At 32.5% G+C, this 21,800-nt stretch overlaps 1 non-coding gene across 1 annotated transcript; it reads right to left on the reverse strand.

Moving 5' to 3' along the window:
- Positions 1-3,536: 3,536 nt before the first annotated feature.
- On the reverse strand, positions 3,537-3,609 carry Trnaa-ugc (transfer RNA alanine (anticodon UGC)). The gene has a single exon. It is a non-coding gene; the product is annotated as a tRNA-Ala (tRNA).
- Positions 3,610-21,800: the final 18,191 nt, after the last annotated feature.

A 21,800-nucleotide genomic window follows, 5' to 3' on the forward strand; every position in this document is an offset into this window, starting at 1 on the left:
GAGTCATCTCTTAGTGGAAGTGGGCCCCTTGGAGAACTCTCATGTAATGTCACTAATCTGAGACCATTTCATTGCCTTGGCAACATCCTTCTCAGACAGAGTTCTGTGATACCACAAATTTATTGGTTCAGACAGCCCTACGTTCAAACACAATTCTCCAGAGGTGGAAAGAGATACCAGTTTACCCAAGTTTCCTCTAGGTGCCAGATGCCTACATGAGGAAGAATCACTGCAAAAGTGATAAATCTCCAATCAGGCCAATCTCCCCACAGCCTTTTGCCTCTTGTTTATCTTAAAGAGTCCTTCCTCACTATGAATCTATAAATTCCTTTGATTTGTCTCACTATTCCTTTGTTGTGTTTCACTATAAATAAAACATTTATCTTTTTCTTCCCCTTTCTTAGGATCAGACCCATCAGCTCTTTTCCACCCATCAAGCCCTTGCTTTACATATATTTCTTGTCTCCTTTGCTTCTATGTCTTGTTACTAGTTTTTTAGCCTTTTATATCCAGCTGGCCCACACCTCTGAGGGTTACTTATTCCCTTGCCACTACAGAGTGAAAATGTTTTTAGTTACTACATAGCAATGGTTGTAATTTAGGGGAATGGAATTGTTGAACTTGATGTATTGGAGAGTGTGTTGAAGGTTCATTGGGTGGTGGGTGGGGGAAAGAAGAAAACATGCATAGAGAAGGAATCTATGTCCCTTAGATTAGTTCAGATTGTCTTGCCATTGTTATATGTGCATTTTAGTTAATGTGGCTAGGTATTAAAGGATAAATCCTAATGCCCAAAGTTTGTTAAAAGTAGCAAAATAATCTCTATTTAAATATTCTTTTGTTAGTTTTTAGGAAGAATTGTCTTTTGGGAATAACCTTTGTTAATCCACCTTTTGGAGCTAGGGGTAGAACTGAATTTAGTAACAGGAATGATGAAGAGGGGGAAGAGGAAGGGTGAGGGGAAGTGCTATTTGCTAGTCTCTCCATGTCTGAAAGACAGTTTTAGATTATAACTATAGAGCTATATGTGCATTTTTGGTAAAGTACTTGTGTTTATTGTGCACAAAGTTAGTAGTTTACTTCACAACATCTGAGCTGTCTAGATGTCCTGAAGTGACAGTGCATCATAAAAAATAGAGCTAGTGAATTAGCCAACATGTAAATATATTTGTCTTATAATTGATATAAATAAATGCACCTTGGACATGGAATTGTTTTATCTCTGGAAAGTATCTAGCAGGACTTGTTCATTAGTCTGTCAGCAGAGGGGCAGAAGAAGGCACACAGGGAAAGAAGGGAGCAAGTGCTGAAGGATATACATTCTGATGTGAGCCATTGGTGTGCATCTTCTAGCTTTACTATAGGAACACTGAGTTCACTGGGAATATTTCTTCTTGCTAATATTTTAAAATTAAAATCTGATAATGAACCCTCTTAGAAACAAGCTTGGTGTATTCTGTTGCTTCATCTCATTTTAAATTTGACATTAAAAGAATGCATTATTTTAGTTGTAACCCTGCCAGTAAGTCTATCTACAGGCTCTTACCATTTCTGTCTTCAGTGATATTTTTGTTCCCAAGAAAGATTTACAATTTTTTTGTAACAGATTGAGTTGTGTGGTATATTCTTCATTATAAAAAAAATACTCTTGTAGCTTTGGGATTCTGAATTGGTGAATATTCATGATGAAAAGCATGATACACACTATGATCTCAATCAAACAAAGTGGGGTGCTGTGTATGAATACATATGACCAGGAGGGACACTTCCATCTAAGCTGTTTGTAAATGGATAACTTTGTTCTTTGCTTGTGTTTTTATTTTTCGTGTTAACTTTCAAAAAATAAAAACTATTTTTAAAAATTCTGTCATTATTTTACTGAAAAGGATGCTAAAGCCACTTGCATTTCTATGCCTTCTTCTATTTTGATGAGTCTTAAATTAGTTTTCTTAATTTTGTTCAAGAGTTCTCATACATTAGGATTATGTTTATTTATTTATCTTTGTGGCTTAGTGAATATTCCATATAAATACTCTGTCTTCTAGATCTCAGGTTCTCTTTTTTAGCTAATCTAATCTGTTGTTGATACTCCATAATCAATTTTTTTCCTCTGAAATTTTGTCCCCTTTCATATCTGTTCTTTTGTTGGAGAGCTATACATTTTTTTGAGGGGGAGCGTTTTTTGCCTATTTTTTCATGTTTTTCTGATATCTTGGACTTGCATATTTCTAGAGATGGATTCCTCTTCCTCTTATGTGTGGATGTCCTTTAGTGTGTAGTTTTTCTCTTTTATAATAAATTCTCTGTTGTTTGTATCTCTTACCTACAAACTATAGTCTCAAAGTAATTCAAGTGTTAGTTTCTACCACCAATTCCTCTCAGTTCCCTGCAGGAGAACTGTTGATTTAATTCATGCTTGGAAAGCTGCTGTAGTATTGGGTTTGTCTGAGCCATCACTTTGGAATCCTCTGATTTTGCCACTGGAGTAGATGTCTACCCATGGGACATGATGCTCTATGTCAGTCCTTCCTAGTTTCAGCCTAGTCATTGTTTTGGGGAGTTATATTCCTTTTTATATGTGTTAAAGTATTGTGAAAGCTTGAGAAAGATTATTTTGTGTGTGAAGAAAAGGTGCACTGTCACTTGGCTGAGTCATTGTTGTAGCTCAACAACAGAGTATTTACCCTAGGCTCTTGTAATGTTCCCAGCTTTTTGCAGGGGAGACAAGCAAAGGCAACAATAATAGTGATCAATATAAAGCATTAACATAAATGCCTACTATGATGTGTCCATTAATTACCATAAAATGAGTTATGGCAGGGTCAGCAAGAACAGCAACAAAAATAAACAACCATGAACTTGATCTAACATTGAAGTGTACTGTAGTGTCAACTATGCCCTCCAGAGTACTAATAACCACAATGACATGAATTGTGAGGGCAGAAATTATAAGTAGTTATAGAAGAGAATAAATTACAGCTCATTAAGAGAGAAAAAATGGGATATGAAAGCAGAAGAAATTTTAAAATATTCAAAAAGTGAACAAAGGTAAAGCAGGAGAGAGATAGCAAGTGATGGCTATAAAGAATGTGACATAAAAGAGCAAAAATAAATAAACAAAAATTCACACCCAAACAAACCAAATTGAGACACACACACACACACACGCTAATCACCACAGCAAGAATGCCTGCCATACACTCATATACACACACAAACTCAATGGAAAAAGGTAAACAAGGGAAAACATCTTAAGTAAAAATACTTTGCTTGGGCTGGGGTTCTGGCTCAGTGGCAGAGTGCTTGCCTCACAAATGTGAGGCACTGGGTTCAATCCTTAGCACCACATAAAAATAAGTAAACAAAAATACTTTGTCTTCACTGAGGCAGTTAAACTAGGAGAAAGATGGAAGCTCACTGCCTATGCAATATTGTTTCTGTTTCCAATTTTTTTTGTGTGTATTCCTTGGGGAGAATAGAGACTGGGTATTATTTCTTCCGGTTTTCTTTTTGTTTGTTTGTTTGTTTGTTTGTTTGGGGGGTTCTGGGGATTGAACCCAGGGCCTTATGCATGCAAGGCAAATACTCTACCAACTGAGCTATATCCCCAGCCCAAGATTGGGTATTATCAAACCCATCATCTTTGAGCTGCTCACTAAGCTGCTGGCTAGAGTGGTCTGGAACTGAAGCTGATTGTAATACCTCTCATATTTCCTTCTCATCATTATAATGTAGGACAAAAAGGGGAATAGTGATAACTATATTTTTTTTTCCAGGCAAATTAGACAGAACTACTCCCAGAGTGGGCTTGAGGCAGAGTTCTGAATGTGACATTCTGGTGCATTTGGAGTTTTGTAGAGGGTCTTTGTTCTAGAGACAATAGCTCCACCCACCATGTACAAGCAGATGCCAATCTTTGTAGGAATCCTGAATATCATGGTGTCCACTTGAAAGCCCACTGTTAGGGTAAAACAACCAACTTTCTGCAGTACTTGCACTCTCCACTGCCAATAATCATGTGATTCCCAGAGACAGAACCTGTTTGTAAATGCATGCACCACCCCAGTTTCTGGGTTCTTTACAGCTAATCCTGCAAAGTGTCAAACCCAAAGGTAAAGGAAGGCATACTTTCCTTACCCCCAATCTGAGCCCCTCTGTGAAGAATCTTTCCTGTGCCTGTCAGTTGCACTCTAGATCTCTAGATCTCATGGAAGTTGCCTACCAGGGTAGTCTGATAATGCCTGTTATGTGTTCCTGGACTCCTGCAACAGAAAGCCACTCTGTAGCCACATTGAGATGGCTCCTTGCCTCACATCACCCTGTGCCAGTGGAGCACTACTCACCCACCAGCCCACCATGCTTCCTCTGGACCAATTAAGGTAAGATTGCCTTTCTGGGCTGTGGTTGTGGCTCAACGGTAGAGTGTTCACCTCACATGTGTGAGACCCTGGGTTTGATCCTCAGCACCACTTAAAAATAAATAAAATAAAGGTATTGTGTCCAACTACAACTGAAAAATCATTTAAAAAAAGACTGTCTTTCTGTTTCATGAGTTCTTCTGTGCCAAATTTATTTGCATTTTTTCACTTTCTACCTGTGTCATCCCTAAGCTCTGCAAGGAACCAGCACTGCCAGCGTTATAGGTTTGGTTCCCAAGATATTCTTTTCTACCCTGTGTTCAAAGCACAGGAATTTTTGTGCTGCTGTGATTCTGATAACTGAATTGTGGTGAATTTCATGTCACTAGCTTTTCTGGGAAGTAGTGCACCTGCTGCCTAAATCCTGAGCCACAGATCAACTGGAAAATGCATCCCTCCTCTACTTTGAAATCTTTTATTTTTCCATAACTTGTTTTTTATGTTTTATTAGAATATTATAGTTATAATTAATGTTTGTTTTGACATAATAATACATGAATGGTTATGTGAATGTAATATGTTCCATATCAGTCCCCTGCTCTTCCACTTTCTCTCCCATCCTGTTCCCCTTCCTCTATTCCACTGGTCTTCCATTTATTTATAGTTTTTTTACAGTTTAACTTTATAGATATACCTAAAGACCAAATAAACTGTTATATATATAAAATGCAAACTCTCCTGTATATAATTAAAGTGGAACATTATAGGTATACCTGAAGATCAAATAGACTGAATTAAGATAATACATGCCATAAAAGGATTCATCATTTTGCACTACAAGATTTTATAAGAGATACCACACTTATCCGAATTTAACACTTTTCTACATTGGCTGGATGCTACTTCTCCAAAGTTCAAATTTCAATGTGTTACTGATTTCTATTTTATCTCAAGGAAATCTCTGCTCTTTGCTTTGATCCTCAACTTTCTATTTTGTTGACAACAAAACACCCATATGCCATCAAGACCATGTATGTAACATATATGTATACTTTTAAGCTGTAGATATAGATTTGCAAGCAGTTGTAATAAATAATAGAGAACTTGCCCAGTACTTCCTGTGATAATAGCTTGTAAAACTATAATACATTATCATAATTAGGATACTGACATAAATGCAATTCCCCAATCTTATTCTGAATACCCCATTTTTAAATTATTTGTTTGTATTTTATTCTATGCAATTCTATCACAAATATATACTTTTGTATACACCAAAATAAAAAATCTATAACCATAAAAATCTATCATGTTGTCTTTTGCACAACTTTTCTTCCCTATTTCTAATCTCTGGAAAGCATTATTGATTCTCAATTTCTGTAATTTTTCATCTTTTCAATGTTATATAAGTAGCATCACACATTATACTCCATTATTGGATAACGTTTTCCCTCAGAATAATTCCAAGTTGATAGATGTATCAATAGTTTGTTATTTATTATTACTAAATAGTATCCATGGTATAAATGTTCTACCCTTTGTTTAACAATACACCCATAAAGAGATCTGGATTCTTTCCCACTTTTTGCTGTTTGGAATTGAGGTATTTGAACATTTGGGATACATGTTTTTGTGTAGCTTAAGTTAGTATTTTTCAATAGTATAAATGCTCAAGAATGCAATTGATGGGTCATAATTGAATGTTTAGTTTTAAAAGAAACTTCTAAATGTGATTTCCAGAAAGGATCTACCATTTTCATTCCTACTGGAGATGAGTGATCCAGTTTCTCCTAATCCTTTCCAGCATTTGGTATTTTACCATTATTTCAAAATAGTCACTCAGATATGTGTGTAAACGATACCTCAATGTTTTAATTAGAATTTCCCTAATTGCTAATGATGTAGAACATCTTTTCATGTGGTTATTTGCCATCTGCATATTGTGTTCTGTGAAATATTTTCACGTGTTTTATCCATTTTCTAACTGAATTGTTTGGATATTTTTACTTGTTTATTTTGCTGTTGAATTTTAAGAGTTCCTTATATGATCCAGATTCTAGTACTTAGTTGGATATGTGATTTGTAATTATTATTTTTTAGATAGGTCTTGGTGACTTGAACTTTCATATTTATAACAGGGTCTTTTTCAAAAAATGTTTTATTTCAATGAGGATCAATTTGCCATTTTTTTTCTTTAATGGATATGCTACTCATGCTAAGTCTAAAATCCCTTTGCCAAGCCCTAGATTATGGAGATTTTTCCCACTAAAATTTATGTAGTTTTATAATTTACATTTCTGTTTTCAATTTATCTGTTAATGTTTATACATGGTGTTAGATTTAGATCAAAGTTTGTTCTTTGTCTATTGATGACTAATTACCTGAGCTTCATGTTTTGAAAATGTTTTGACAGTAATTTTGTATGAATCTGTGATAGAAACACACACACACACACACACACACACACACCTATATTAATACATAATTACTATTTCTTGAGATGGCTTTTTGCAGAATTTTCTGTTGAATGGTCTTGGAGAAAGGAAAGGAGGAAAAAAGCTAAAAGATCTATCTGTCCTGCCATTGACATAAATTACTTTCCTCTAGTAGAGCTTACCTATACAATTATTTACCCAACCTCACCTAGTTTCCTTCCTTGATCCTAAAGATACACACCTTGTTCACTTCAGTACCACATGAATTGTCCTAAATAAGGTGTATTAATTTTTACTTCATGGTGAGGCTTTCTCCTTTATAGATGATATTTTGCATAAGGTTATGAAATTGTTGCTGGACCCTGTCACTGCTTCTGAAGTTTGTTCTCTTCACTTTTTTCTGTATACACTCCGCAGATCTCAGCTGCTTTGGTCAACAGCACATATTCCACATTATGAACATTATACGTGGGTTTAAATTTTTGGAAATATTTTGGAAATAAGTCTTTGGGTTTGCTTTTCATTTTTATTGTGACTATGACAGTTTCATAATTTCAGGAGGAAAATAAGAAAATTCTGAACTATTCAGCAATCTTCAAAACTAAATGATTATTGTGTTGTTGTCTATCATTATTTTTAAATGTCAGTATTTGGTAACTTTTTTCTTCTTTTTTTTTAAATATCTTTTCAGTTTTCAATGGACCTTTATTTTATCTATTTATATGTGGTACTGAGAATTAAAAAAAAATATTTTTGCCATAGGTATTAAATAGATTTAACATTATTTCAAGATTTAAAAAAAGAAATGCTAGTGCAACTATGTTATAATTTGTAAGCCTCAGATATGAATTTTGTTATGTAAGTTTCGACTACTATGGTTAATTTAATTCTATCTACTTTTGATTAAGTATTTTGGAGCAGAACTTCACTTTCTTTGGCTTTTTTTTTTGTCTGTCAATCTTATTTCTTTATTTATTTTTTCAAAGAACCAACTTTTAGTTTTGTCAATTTTTCAATTGTTTCTTTTGTTTCGATTTCATTGATTTCAACTCTGATCTTAATTATTTCTTGCCTTCTACTGCATTTGTTGCTGATTTTTTTGTTGTTGTTGTTTGTTTTTTTTGTTTTTTTTTTTTTTTTGAAATGTAGTGTGAGGTCATTTATTTGTTGACTTTTTATTCTTTTAAGGAATGAACTCCATGCCATGAATTTTCCTCTTAGTACTGCTTTCATAATATCCCAGGGATTTCGATATGTTGTGTCTGAGTTTTCATTTACCTCTAAGAATTTTTTAATTTCCTCCTTGATGTCTTCTGTTACCCATTTTTTATTCAGTAGCATATTGCTCATTCTCCATGGGATGTAGGAATTTTTCTTCCTTATTTTATCATTGATTTCCAATTTCATTCCATTATGATCTGATAAAATGCATGGTAATATCTCTACTCCTTTGTATTTGCTAAGAATTGCCCTGTGACATACTATATGGTCTATTTTTGAGAAGGATCCATGTGCTGCTGAGAAAAAAAAAGTGTATCTGCTTGATGTTGGTTGATATATTCTATGTATGTCTGTCAATTAAGTCTGTTATTAATTGTGTTATTGAGTTCTATAGTTTCTTTATTCCAACTTTTTTTGGAAGATCTGTCCAGTGGTGAGAGAGATGTGTTAAAATCACCCATGATTATTATGTTGTGATCTATTTGACTCTTGAACTTAAGAAGAGTTTGTTTGATGAACATAGCTATACCATTGTTTGGGGAATATGTATTTATGATTGTTATGTATTGTTGGTGTATGATTCCCTTGAGCAGTATGTAGTCTTTGGCTCTCAATATTTTCCTACTTTATAAAATTCAGAATATTTACTCCACTATTGATACACATTTCTAATAAGTGAAACTGGTGATCCTGGAACACTACATACTGGGGTCATCTATAGAAAATAAATTGTATGTAGAAATTCAACTTCATGAAACACCTGAAGAGTAAATCTAGGGGCTCTCATCTGATGGATAAAGACTGTCCCTATTGAAAACAAAGGAAACAAAACACCTTAAAACATTTTTGTGAATCAATTATGCACCACAAGTTCTCTTATTTTTCTTCTAATATGTCTGTGTATATATAAAATAAGAAAATCTATGTTAAAAAACTAGAGGTTTTATGTATATATACAATCATTCTATTTTAGCATCTTATTTTAATTGAAAAATTTCCCAGTTAATAAAGAAAAATACAAATTATTATTAATTAAATGCAAACTTTATTACGATTTTCTTTTTTTTACTAATTTTCTTTTTCTCTCTCTCTCTTGCTGCTATCTGGGTTACCCCACTGAATTTATTTTTTATGTCCCCTTAGATTTATCTGGTCTTTATAACTTCTCAAACTTTCCTCATTTATGATATCCTTGACAGTGTTGGGGATTATTTTTCTAGGCAACTTGTATGATGTCCTTTCTTTAGGATGTATTTAATGTTTTTCTCATGATTGCACAGGAATTATATGTTTGGGGGATTAAAAACACAGGCAAAATATTGTTATTATAACGACACGAATTAACACTTTCAGCTTGACTTATTGCTGTTAGGGCTAACTTGGATGCTGCCTCACTGAGTTACTGTTTGTCATATTTTTCTGGTGAAAGATAATCTAGTTTTCTCCTCTCCAAATTGTTCTCATTGAGCAGAAGTCATTATATGCAGCCCACTCTCAAGAGGTGGAGAGCTATGTCCTACATTCTTGAAAAGAGGAACATTTTCATAAATAACTTGGAATAATTTTATGTAAAGATTTTTCTTATCCTCTTTTTATGTATTTATTCAATAATTTATTTACATATATGAAAGCATTGATATTTACTTTATAATTTGTACTATAGAAAAGGTAGATTTTCAACCTCATAGCACATGGTAAATACATGCTATAAATTTGTACTAATTATGATTTTAAAGGAGTTTTATATGTATTAATATCACTGAAGAAGTTTCATTTTAAAGATAACATTAAATTAAGTACATCAATAACAAAAAATATACAAATTGAACCTTCAATTAGAAAATGTAGAATAGCAAATGGTCTTTTTTTTATGATCTGAAAGACTAATAATTTATGTCTTAGAGATAAGTCTACTTGTCTCTTTGCCACTTCCTATTCCTTACTGGAATGATATTAAACTTGATCAGAGGAGACTCAAAGGGAAAGGAAAACTGTCAAATAATCTTAGGGACCATTAAACAGGCTTCTCTCTTATTTCCACAGTCTCTTTTGTCGTAGAGCACCAATGAATCTGTTGATACACAGGATTTCTAACAGCTAAGGAATAAAACCCTTTCTCTCCCATGATCTGAGCATGGTTACATGGAATAAGAAGTAACTTTCATTTTCTAGAATGGGAATCAGAAGAGTTTCAAAATTTCTGAGTTAAAAGAATGATAGTAGAACTGATAAGACCATGTAGGAAAAACACCTCAATAATGAGACCCATGGACTTTAGCATGTTGTGTAATCAAAATACCCAGAAGGTACAATTAAACTAGGAACCTTTAGGTAGATCTGTAAAGAAAGCATTATGAATAAATAAATGAAACTAAAAACTACATGACAGCTGAGGACAACCAGTCTCATCTGATCCTGATACCCTAAGGCATGTAAGAGATTTAAGACTTCAAATAGTCTATGGCTTAAGGAAAAGAGGTAAAAAAAAAATATATATGTTGGGTAGAAATCTGTAAGACTATGTCCTTATATGAATAGAATTAATTAATATGTAGTAGATTAATGTTTGATAATGAAAATTGCTGTATAATGGAGTTTAAAAATAAGTAGTCTCTTTTCATCATCAAGAATAAAAATATGGTCAATTTAAATATAAAATTTAAAAGTTATTTAGCTATACCTAATTTTCATAGTTGAAATTAGGTGAATACAAACAACTGATTTCTCTAAGAGTAAGAAATATACTGACCTACTGAACAAATGAGCCAGAAATCAGTTGACAAATTAACGTTGGAGCTTATATTATTGTGAGGATCTCTTGGTTCTATAGAACTAGTGACTGATATTAGAAATCACTCTTACCTGCTTTCACTTGGGACTTTCAGAAAAATTATTGTCCCAGTGTGAGCTAAAATTCTCAATAGACAAGTGTACCACAGTGAATTCTTTTATGAGAATGTCTGACAAACTATTTCATTAGAAGAGGTTTATTCAGAAATCTTCCTGACCTAGGAGAATTATTATAGACTCATGTTAGGTAGATTGATGAGTGTCACTAAGAAGTAGTCAATATATTAGGTCTTCAGGTGAGAGCAAGGCTCTTCCTTTTGGTTGCCGTGGTAAATGATGACCCTGTTCCAAAAAAGTGGATGCTACAGTCCAGTCTCTTCCTCATGAGTCACGATGGTTTCCATATAGTATTCAGCAAAACATAAAAAGAGGCAAGTAGATACAATAAAGACTGGGAAGTCAGGCCATCTAAAAGTTAATAAGGGAGTCTGCTTTCACAGGATGCTCTTATGATTTTCTGACTCTCTTGGCTGGTGTTTAACAAACTGCTCATGTGATTCATATTCGGCTATGAGAGTACCTAGAAATCCTTTGCTACATTTCAAGATGGTCACCCTAGGATATGACAAGAATTTCTATTATTTTTGAAGGAAATGTGAATCCAGTTTATAATTACAACAGGTCAATTATTTATATTACATTGACATTGCTCTTTTAATATTTGCAACTTAAAATCGGTAAGTTTTATTTAAATGCTCTCAGTATTAAATTCTTTACTATTTTTTTTTTTTTTTGACAATCAGTCAACCTGATCATTCCAAAGTGTTAAAACTGTAAAAAGAGAGTTCGGGAGGGAGATTAGTCCTTTCTGAACTAAAGGTTTGTTTTATTAGACCCCAATAAAACAAAACTTTACAAGCTAACATGTTTATAAGATAAATAGATATTTGCAAAATGTAAGATTCCAAGTAATCTATGAAATTTAATAAAGTATATAATTCTCCCTCACACAGTCTTTCTCTTATGCTATGTTTCATCAATTCTAGCAAGTTCATGTTTTTGGTTCTACTATTATAATTATATGGGAATAAAAATAGTATAATCTAAATATAAAATATATGGATGATATATCCTTTTCCTAAGACAGTAAAATGTTTATTGTACCCTTATGTGATAAATGTGTAATGGCATAAGCACTAATCTCAGTCATATAAATATATACATTGATATACATATATACATATACTTTTTAAGAAATAATAATAAAAATAGTTAATTCTAGTATCATTTCTACAGTAAAATAGCTTAGAAATAATGAATGCTGTTTCACCCAACCACTCAGGTCAAATTTAAGGGACACACACCTCTACACAAATATAAAATGTAATTATCAATAAACAGTGCATATAACGTTTTCTCTTGGAAATGTGTTTATGACTGACTAGAGGAAGACATTTTCATTACTATTGGTTATTAAGGTAATTTTCTTTGACAGAGCTTTCAAAATATCTGCCTAATGTGTTCCATAGATGAAGTACATTTTTTTGAAATACTTTCAAGTTCTTCTTTCTAAAACTGATTGATGCCAATAAGCAGTCAGATGATAAACTCTGGGAATAAGAGATTTATTCAGAATAAAAGCATAATACACAGTGATTCAGGAATTCCAAGAAATCAACAGGATAGTAGCAGCTGAAGAAGAAATTGGATGTACTGTTTAGAAGATTGAAATTTTGTTAGTCATATATGACACTAGCTACTAGTCATAAAATTTTCAAGATTGAAAAAAAAAACATATCACAGTAAAGATTAAACTATGGAGCTTTTAAATTTTGTGTCTGCTTGGGAAATTTGTTTCTAACAATATTTCCCCCAAATTAGTCTTCTCCTCTCCAATTTCCTTCACAAGTATACATACAATGTCTGAAATCTTTCTGTCATTTGTCAATTCCTGAGAAAGGGAATTCCAGTACCAAGAAATCAAAATTTCCAGAATAAAAATATTCTAAAATAATATACTCATGGAAAAAATGACAGAGACAGGGAAAACTCATCAAGGAATAATTTTGTTTGTTTATTTATTTATTTTGTAGAGTCTTCTTCATTGAATGAGAAACTGTACCATTTTTTAAATGGGCAGTCATTACTAGCTATCATGTTCAATTACCCAACTACTTTTAAGTTTATGGGTGAACATGTGATCTATTTTTAAGAAATGCTATCTAAAGGAAGGTTTCTGTGAAAACATTTTATTTCAAGATAAAATAATTGGCAGAATACAAAATACTTATTTTGGCCTCTTCTTGTTCTGTCTTTTTGACACATGGAAAAATTAGATTTGTGACAATCTTCTCCCACCCCATGATCAAGATCCTGATCGACTAGGCACTTTTATTTATAATATTAGTCTCCATAGCCCAAAGTAATGTAATAATCTTAAATATCTGTTTGATATCATACCCTATATTATGAAGGAGAGAAAATTTCAGTGGAGAAAGTGTAATCATAAGGCCTCTTCATTGCAATATCCTGCCTTTTGGGAGTATGGTCCCTTGAGCTTTTAATATCTCCAAAAAATTTATCTTTAAAGCCTGGTGTCATATTCAATAGAGGTGTTCCTTGTTATGCTCAGAAGGTGGACTGCTTTGAGATTGGTTATATCAGTTCTTAATCATAACTCAAAGAATTTCAGAAAAATGTTAATCAATCATACTGTTTTAAGCTAGTTATTTTTCAATATATCTAATGAATATGGTTTCAAAAGATACATAATATAATTGTACAAATGTACATTAAGCATTTGGTCATTTTTTTGCTGGGCATTTTTGTTTTCTCTTCCTTTTATATAATAATTATTAGTTACATAAATATTATTTTGTCCACTAATCTATTTGTGTTTCAAAGGATATTTATAAGATATATTTACCTGCATTCTTTTTATCTTATATTTACCATATAACTTTATTTTTAGAAGAGTTTTCTAAAGCTAAGTTTAAAGTAATGTCCAGTTAATGGTCATAATTCAATCTTCCAAGTCATTGCTAGATATTTTTATTTCCTCAAAGTCCAAGAAAATTGAATACATAGAGAAAAGATTAGAGGAATGAAATTCTGGCTCATGAACTACAATGAATTTCTCAAAGTAAAGAAGGTTAGGAGAATGTGTTTCCCTCCCCTGTCATCTTTATACTTACTTAGTCCCAAGATCTAAACCAAAGAGAAAATTCTATTATTTTCTGAAGATTTGGTAATAATTTACAAAATCAATAGATTTGGATTCGCATACTCTTATTAATATTATTTCTGCAACAAGTGAGAAAGTTCAACTTCATAAGAAAACTCTTTTGTGTGTGTGTGTGTGTGTGTGTGTGTGTGTGTGTGTGTGTGTATAAAGGGTATTTTGTACTTAAGGGCATAAGAAGAGAATTGGCAAGATGTTCTTCATTATAGCAAGGTACTGCTACAAGCTATGTGTTCTAATGAAAGGACAGGTCAGAAAGTATGGATAAATATATAATGATCAGGAGTGAATCTAGATTCATATTTCTAATAGAATTACAGAGAGTTATGTGACTATGACATGATCATTAATCTGTACTTGTTGAACATGGAGTACATACAGAATAGTGGAACAGTGCTTATGCATAAGGGGCTGCTCTTTTGTTCATACAGGGATTAAGTATGCACCCACAAGGATGAGTGGGCATGGCCTGCACCCCAAATCTTAACAAACAGCTATACTAGGCTGCTCTTTTGTTCATACAGGGATTAAGTATGCACCCATAAGGATGAGTGGGCATGGCCTGCACCTCAAATCTTAACAAACAGCTATCCTAGACTGAGCTTACCTGTTTTTAGAATAAGTATCCAGGACAAATTAAAGGAAAGAATTGAAGAAAAAAGGAATGGAAAGTCATTATGTAGAATTTGGGACAAACATATAAGAAGTGGTTCATTTTGGGGGAGGTATATATGGAATATTTTTTAAAAATACTTGGCATTTCTAAAGAATATGAAGCAGTATTTCTCCATGATATGTCAGAAAATAACAAGTTAAGAAATAAAAAAAACAATAAGGTCAAATTAAAGGCAATTTTTTTTCATAAAAATGTGCTCAAAAAGAATTTAAAACTGGAATAGTAATATTAAAAATCACAAAGTCACTCAAATAAAACATTTATTCTGTGGAAAACTAAATCAATGATGTTGACAACATAGTTGAAGAGCTTTTCTGAAATACAGAAGAAAATAATTATTTAAGAGTCTGATGACAAAGAAAATATAATGAATAGATTAGTATAAAGTTAAGTATTAAGCTATAAGAAGAATAACTACAATCAGAAACAATGCACAAAAAGTGAAATAATTGGATTATTTGTTTCTTGTTATATAATTTTTATACATTTCCAGGCCACTAGTATGGGCTAATTATCTTTTAGAGAAATTCAGGCTTTGAAAATCTATATAGCATAATATTTGACACTTTACATTAGATATATTTCCATTTCTAGTAAGTTAAGGATGAATAATGTCACAGAACAAGTATCTCCTTTGTTCATAAGACATTTAAAATTCATAAGCTATCACTAGATAAAATGTTTAAAATTGGTGCATAATATTTAATGGTCTGGAGTGGTTTGGGGATGTAGTGTTTCTCTAATTACTAATAAAATGACATTAATTCTGAGGTATGGAAAACTTATAATAAAATAAATACAGAATAAAAAAATAGGATTTTCTATAGGCATTGAACAGTGAGGTGCCAAATATTAAAGCTGCTATTATACAAGTAATAGTAAATTCTAGATTTTAATGAAGTGCTATTTGAAAATTACATCAAAAGTTCCATTAAGAATCATTTTAAATGATTAATCATTTTAATAATAAGAGTTATTTTTGTCATGACCAAAAATATAGCAAACTATTTTCAATTTCAAAAAATAGGAAGATCTAATGAACTTCCTCCTTCATACTAGATGAAATATGGTATAGTTTGTAGTTGAAATTGATACTACTAAATTAAATAAGAAATCGTCTTGGACACCATAAAAAAAAATGAGCTACTTTGATATAATTGGATCAGAACAATATTTTTTAGCTTATCAAATAAATCTCTAATTTTAAACGTTTTTGGTCAGTAGTAACCTATCAGGTAACAATTTTACTACTCTAAAGTAGTGGAAAAAGTGATTATTTGGGGGATTACATTTTATTTTTTTTAAGCCATCTAAAATAACTCTTATTAAGAACAATTATTCTTTTCAAGTGACAACTTCCTATAAAATGAAACTATATAAAAAATTTATAAATTGCCCATAAATAATCTGGCATTTTTTGTGAAAGATAATAATTTTAGAATTGCTGTTCTACCACTTAACCAAGAAAGCAAAATTTCCCTTTTCCTTTTGTAAGTCTTTTTGAGTCATGCTTTTTGCTATGTGTTTGCTTATTTATAAAAACACTATTGTCTTTCTTCCTCTCTCATCTTTCAGAAGAAACCAAGTCATTTAATAAACACTGCTGAGGTCACACTATCTGCAAGTGATAGAACACTATTTATGATATTGTTTCAGAATTCAAGCATTTTTTTTTAACTTTGTTTTTGAAAGAGCGAATGAGAGAGGAGAGAGAGAGAGAGAATTTTTAATATTTATTTTTTAGTTCTCGGCGGACACAACATCTTTGTTGGTATGTGGTGCTGATGATCGAACCCGAGCATGCCAGGCGAGTGCACTACCGCTTGAGCCACATCCCCAGCCCTCAAGCATTTTTAATTTCCTCTAAAGAGTGATTAGTTTTCTTCTTTCTTTCTCTTAAACTTTATTTTAAAACAAAATAAACAAAGGGAGAGGGAGACAGACTCCTCTAGCTTTCTTTTTTTTTTTTCTTTCTCTTTCTCTTAAAACAAAGTTCAGCAAATCTACACTAAATTGAAAAAAAAGAGACACTTTGATATTCTGTAAGCAAAATACATCAAAATGAATCAGCAATTAATGATTCTCCTAGAGCAAGCTTGGTATCTGCCTGTGCTGGCCTTGGGCAAGTCAATTAACCTCTCTTTCCTCTGTTTCTGTTTGGTAATGGACATCAGTAAGTGAGTTGTTGGAAAACATTAAATGGAACGATAAATGAAAAATGCCTAAAACAGCATAATAATCTAAGGAGCAACACTATGAGCTTTGGTTATATTATTAACATTAACTTGTGCAGATTTATCTCCAAATTTGTAGTTGTTTTTCCGAGAATTCTAGAATCACTTCTTCCAAAAACATGGTGGCACTGGAAGCTGTAAGAAGTCATTTTCTATATCCCTATTAATTGTGAAGAAGATCCTATTGCCTCTGGGGGTCCAGAAATAAATAACTAGCATGAAATGATATGATAGGAAGAGTAGTTTTTATATATAGGCAAATAAATTCTGTGTTGTTGTTGTTGTTGTTTTTTCCGTCAACTTTTAATGGAAGAGACATAGGTATCCAGTTTCTTTATCAAAAGAACTTTCCTAAGTGACTCGCACAGATCACAAAAAGCAGTGGAAAGTAAATCATAAAACAGAGGCTGGAAATGATGTGCTAGTCAATTCTAATAGAGTATAAAAGGAGAAAAGCATGAGAGGCACGGAAAGAAATGTCAGATAAAACCATGAAACCATTTTCTATTTAATCTGGGAACATGGTACAGTTATCTCTGCCAATATGATACCACAAACTAGGTTTGATATCAGTGCCTAGCAATAGATATATAAAAAAATCAAATTTTGTCATGCTTCAATCCACTTTCCATCTCTAATTTTGCTTTCCAAAGATTTATTTTTTACAATATTAATTGCTTAACAAAAAATATATTGCCTCAATTAAGAATAACATCAGCATAGTAGACATTCAGTAAATATCTATTAATATTTACCAATTAAAATTTAAAAGATGGTGAAATAGTTTAATGTTTAGAACATCATGAGGTAAAACTCACATGATATGCATTTTTAAAATAGAATATATTTTTTGTAGATTGTATTAAAAAGTATATCAAAGTTTAGTGATTTATAGGAGTTTATTCAGCATTTGTGGAAATGGCTAGAATCAAAAGAACCCTGCTGATTCTCATTAAGTAATATCTGTGTGTGTCATGGCAGTATGTGTGTGTGTGGAGAGACAGGGAGAGAGAGACTCCTCTAGCTAGCTAGCTTTTTTTCTTTCTTTCTCTTGCCTTCTTTCTTTTTATTTCCTATTTTTGGATATAAATGAGAGTAGAGATTATTTTAACATATCATACATACATGGGTATAACTTATTCTAATTAGGATCTCATTCTTGTGATTGTATGTGATATGGACTTTTCCTGGTGGTGTATTCATATGTGAATGTAGGAAAGTTATGTCTGATTAATTCTTTCGTTTGTCCTAGTCCCATCTCCCCTCCCTTCCCTTTATTATGTTTCTTTTAATTTAAAATTGAATCTTTTAAGAGTCAGTACATAATAAATATATTCAGAAGACAACTGGAATCTTTCATTTAAATTGCCATTGAGTTCTAATTATCCAATTTAAGACTCATTTAAAAGAGGCATTAATAATCAAAAATATAGACTTGTTGCATAGTTACTGACCAATTAGCCAATCTATGCCATGGATTAGATAACTACTGTCAGTTTATCAGAGGAACATTTGGTGTGAGATTCCTCTTTATGTCTCCAGGAAAATATTTATCCAATCACATTCTAACTGAGGATCCTCTAAGTATAAACTTCTTTCAGTTCCCTATTTAATTTGTGGTCTTCCATGCCTCATGTCTCTATGAATGCCATCTTCTCTACTGTTTCTTTTTAACTTGATAACTTTAATGAATTCTCTAGGTTCTAGTGTACCTTTTGCTTTTCAGATCTCCAGTGCTTGAGTTAGGCATCTCTTCTTCATGTATCAACACTATACTGTTAATCCTTTCATAACAATTGCTTATGCATTCTTTGTCTTTCTTGTCAGTCTGTACGTTCTTTACAGTGCAGGCACAATTTATCCAATACTACAGTAGAGAACCAGATACAAATAAAAGCTCAATAGAGAAATGTTATAAAAGTGAAGTGGCAAGTAGATGAACTGAAATGCATATGGGGCATTATTAGAGGTGAAAAAAAGGCATTGTAAAATAATTAAATTTTATTTATTTATTTATTTATTTATTTTTATTTATTTATTTTACTAGGAATTGAACCCAGGGCATTTAACCACTAAGCCACATCCTCAGTCATTTTTATATTTTACTGAGCTACAGGGTCTCACTAAGTTGTTAAGGGGCTCTCTAAGATGCTGAGGTTGGGTGATCATCCTTGTGATCATCCTGCCTCAGCCTCTTGAGCCACTGGGATTATAGGCATGCACCACCACACTCAGTTATATTCTTTATTTTAATAAATTTTCTCAACCCTACAAATAAAACTGAAAGAGATTAAATGTCCTCATACTAGTACCCTGAGATTCACACATATAAGAGATTAGAACAATAAATGTTGAATGCATATATGTGAAATGCACACCTCTGACTTAATGTTTTATATATATATATATATATATATATATATATATATATATATATATAGTGTGAAGGATCAATTTGGATTTGAGGATAGAGTGGGAGATGAGATGGATTTCAAATATATTGTTCAGGTGGGGAAAGCATCATTAAAGGCAAAGAGTTGTAAAACAGATTATATGAGATCTCGAATTAGAGGTACCTAGCACTTCCCAACATCTCTACAAATTAGAATCAAACAGAACCAAAGTGGCCTGTTGTGGGTGACTATGGGAAAAGTCTGGAAGGAAATAGTAGAGAAACAAACCCTTGCAAATACTCAAGATTTTAAATAGTGAAAGAATTGGAGAGAGAGAGAGAGAGAGAGAGAGAGAGAGAGAGAGAGAGAGAGAGAGAGAGAGAGAAAACACTAGAACAGATCACCTTGCAACCTAGGAGAAGGAAGGGTAGGTTCTCTCTGGTGAGGGAGGGAGAGTCCCAGTGAATTTTAGTAGTACACGATTTGGCACGTAACAGGCATATAATCTAAAGAGATAAAAGACCTGGAATTTTCATAGCTAGCTGGCTCTGGAGAAGTCTTCATACTTTCTGGCATATGTATCTAGGAGCAAATTAAAAGTTCTTGAGAAGGGTCTTACTATTGAAGTTTACATCTCTTCAAGTGACAGCCTTCTGCATTTCCCTATCTCCAGGAACATGCACCCAAACTATACAACTGCACTGGTTCAATAGGCAGCCACCTTGAAAGATGATGGAAAGATTGACAGAGGTCATACTGAAGAAAAGTATGCAGATTCCCAAGAAAACAAACAAAAAGTGGCATTTAAACATAACTAGCTGAACATCTCTGTCCTCCATCCACTGAACTAAATATACTTAACACATAAACCTGTAAGAATGTTTTCCCCACACATAAAATAAAGTTTTTAAATAATTAAAAAGGGAATGGTGTTGTAGTTCAGTGGTAGAACACTTGCCTAGCATGTGTGAGGTCCTAGGTTTGATTCACTGAGAATTATATGTGATAGGAAACCAGACTGCAAAAACATGGGAACAGAAAGCACATCCCCTTTTAGATTGGCAAACATTTATCTATATTTATGAGATAAAATGTGATTCTTTGATTAATCCATACAAAGAGGTCTACTGAGGGTAATTAGCATGTCCATCATCTTATAAAATTTCCTTATTATGATTAATTTCTAATTTTTCTCTTCTAGTTTGAGAAAAAATAATGTTTATCATTAATTACATTCATCTTGCTTTGCCTCAGAACAAGAGCTTACTTTTTTTTAAAGTCTTTTTTCAAATTTTTATTATTTAGCTATAGATGGACACAACATATTTATTTTATTATTTATTTATTTTTATGTGGTGCTGAGGATCAAACACATGTGCTAGGCAAGCACTCTACCACTGAGCCACAACTCTAGCCCCAGAGAGCTTACTTTTTAAATAGCACTGTATTCAATGACCAGCATCACTCCTCCTTAGCACCTATTTTTTTTCCCTGACACTAGCGAGCAATGCTCTACTTTTTATGAGATCTACTTTTTTACAGTCCACTTATAAGTGAGATCTTATGGTATATGTCTTTTGGTGCCTAACTTAATTTACTTAATATAATGTCTACTAAGTTTATCCATGTTGTCACAAATGACAGGATTTCATGTTCTTTTACGAGCGAATGATATTATTTCCTGTTTATATACCACACTTTGATAAAAAATGCATTCTTTTATTGATGGATATTTATGAAATATACTGGCTATTGTGAATAGTGCTGCAATAAACACTGGAGTGCAAATGTCTTTTTGACACATTGATTCCAATTCCTATGGTGATATACCCAATAATGGGAAAAACCTGTGTACAACAAAGGAAACAATCAACAGAACAAAGAGGTGACCTACAAGATAAGAGAAAATATTAATAAACTATGCATCTGACTAGGGGTTAAGTTCCAGAATACATAAGTAACTAAAAAAAAATTTCAATAGCAATAAACAAAAGGAAAAACAAATCTAAAAAATATTTAAATAAACCATCTCAAAATAAGGCATACAAATATCCAATAGATAAATGAAAAACTTGCTCAATATCATTAATCATTAGTGAAATGCAAATCAAAACCACAATGAAATACCAAATCACGCCAGTAGGAATGACAGCTACTGAAAAGACAGCAAATGTATGCTGGGAAGTATGTGGCTTTGAGGAACTCATGCATTTTTGGTTCGAATGTAAATTGGTGCAACCATTATGAAGAAAAGTATGCAGATTCCCAAGAAAACAAAACAAAACAAAAATGGTTCTCTTAAAGAGAACTAGCTGAACACACCTGCCCTCCATCCACTGAAAAAAATATACTTAACACATAAACCATAACACATAACCCATATTTCCCCATCCACACAAAAAATGTTTTAAATAATTGAAAAGGTAATGGTGGTATAGTTCAGTGGTAGAAC

Source organism: Urocitellus parryii, chromosome 1 (assembly GCF_045843805.1).
Source record: "Urocitellus parryii isolate mUroPar1 chromosome 1, mUroPar1.hap1, whole genome shotgun sequence".
Lineage (NCBI taxonomy): Eukaryota > Metazoa > Chordata > Mammalia > Rodentia > Sciuridae > Urocitellus > Urocitellus parryii.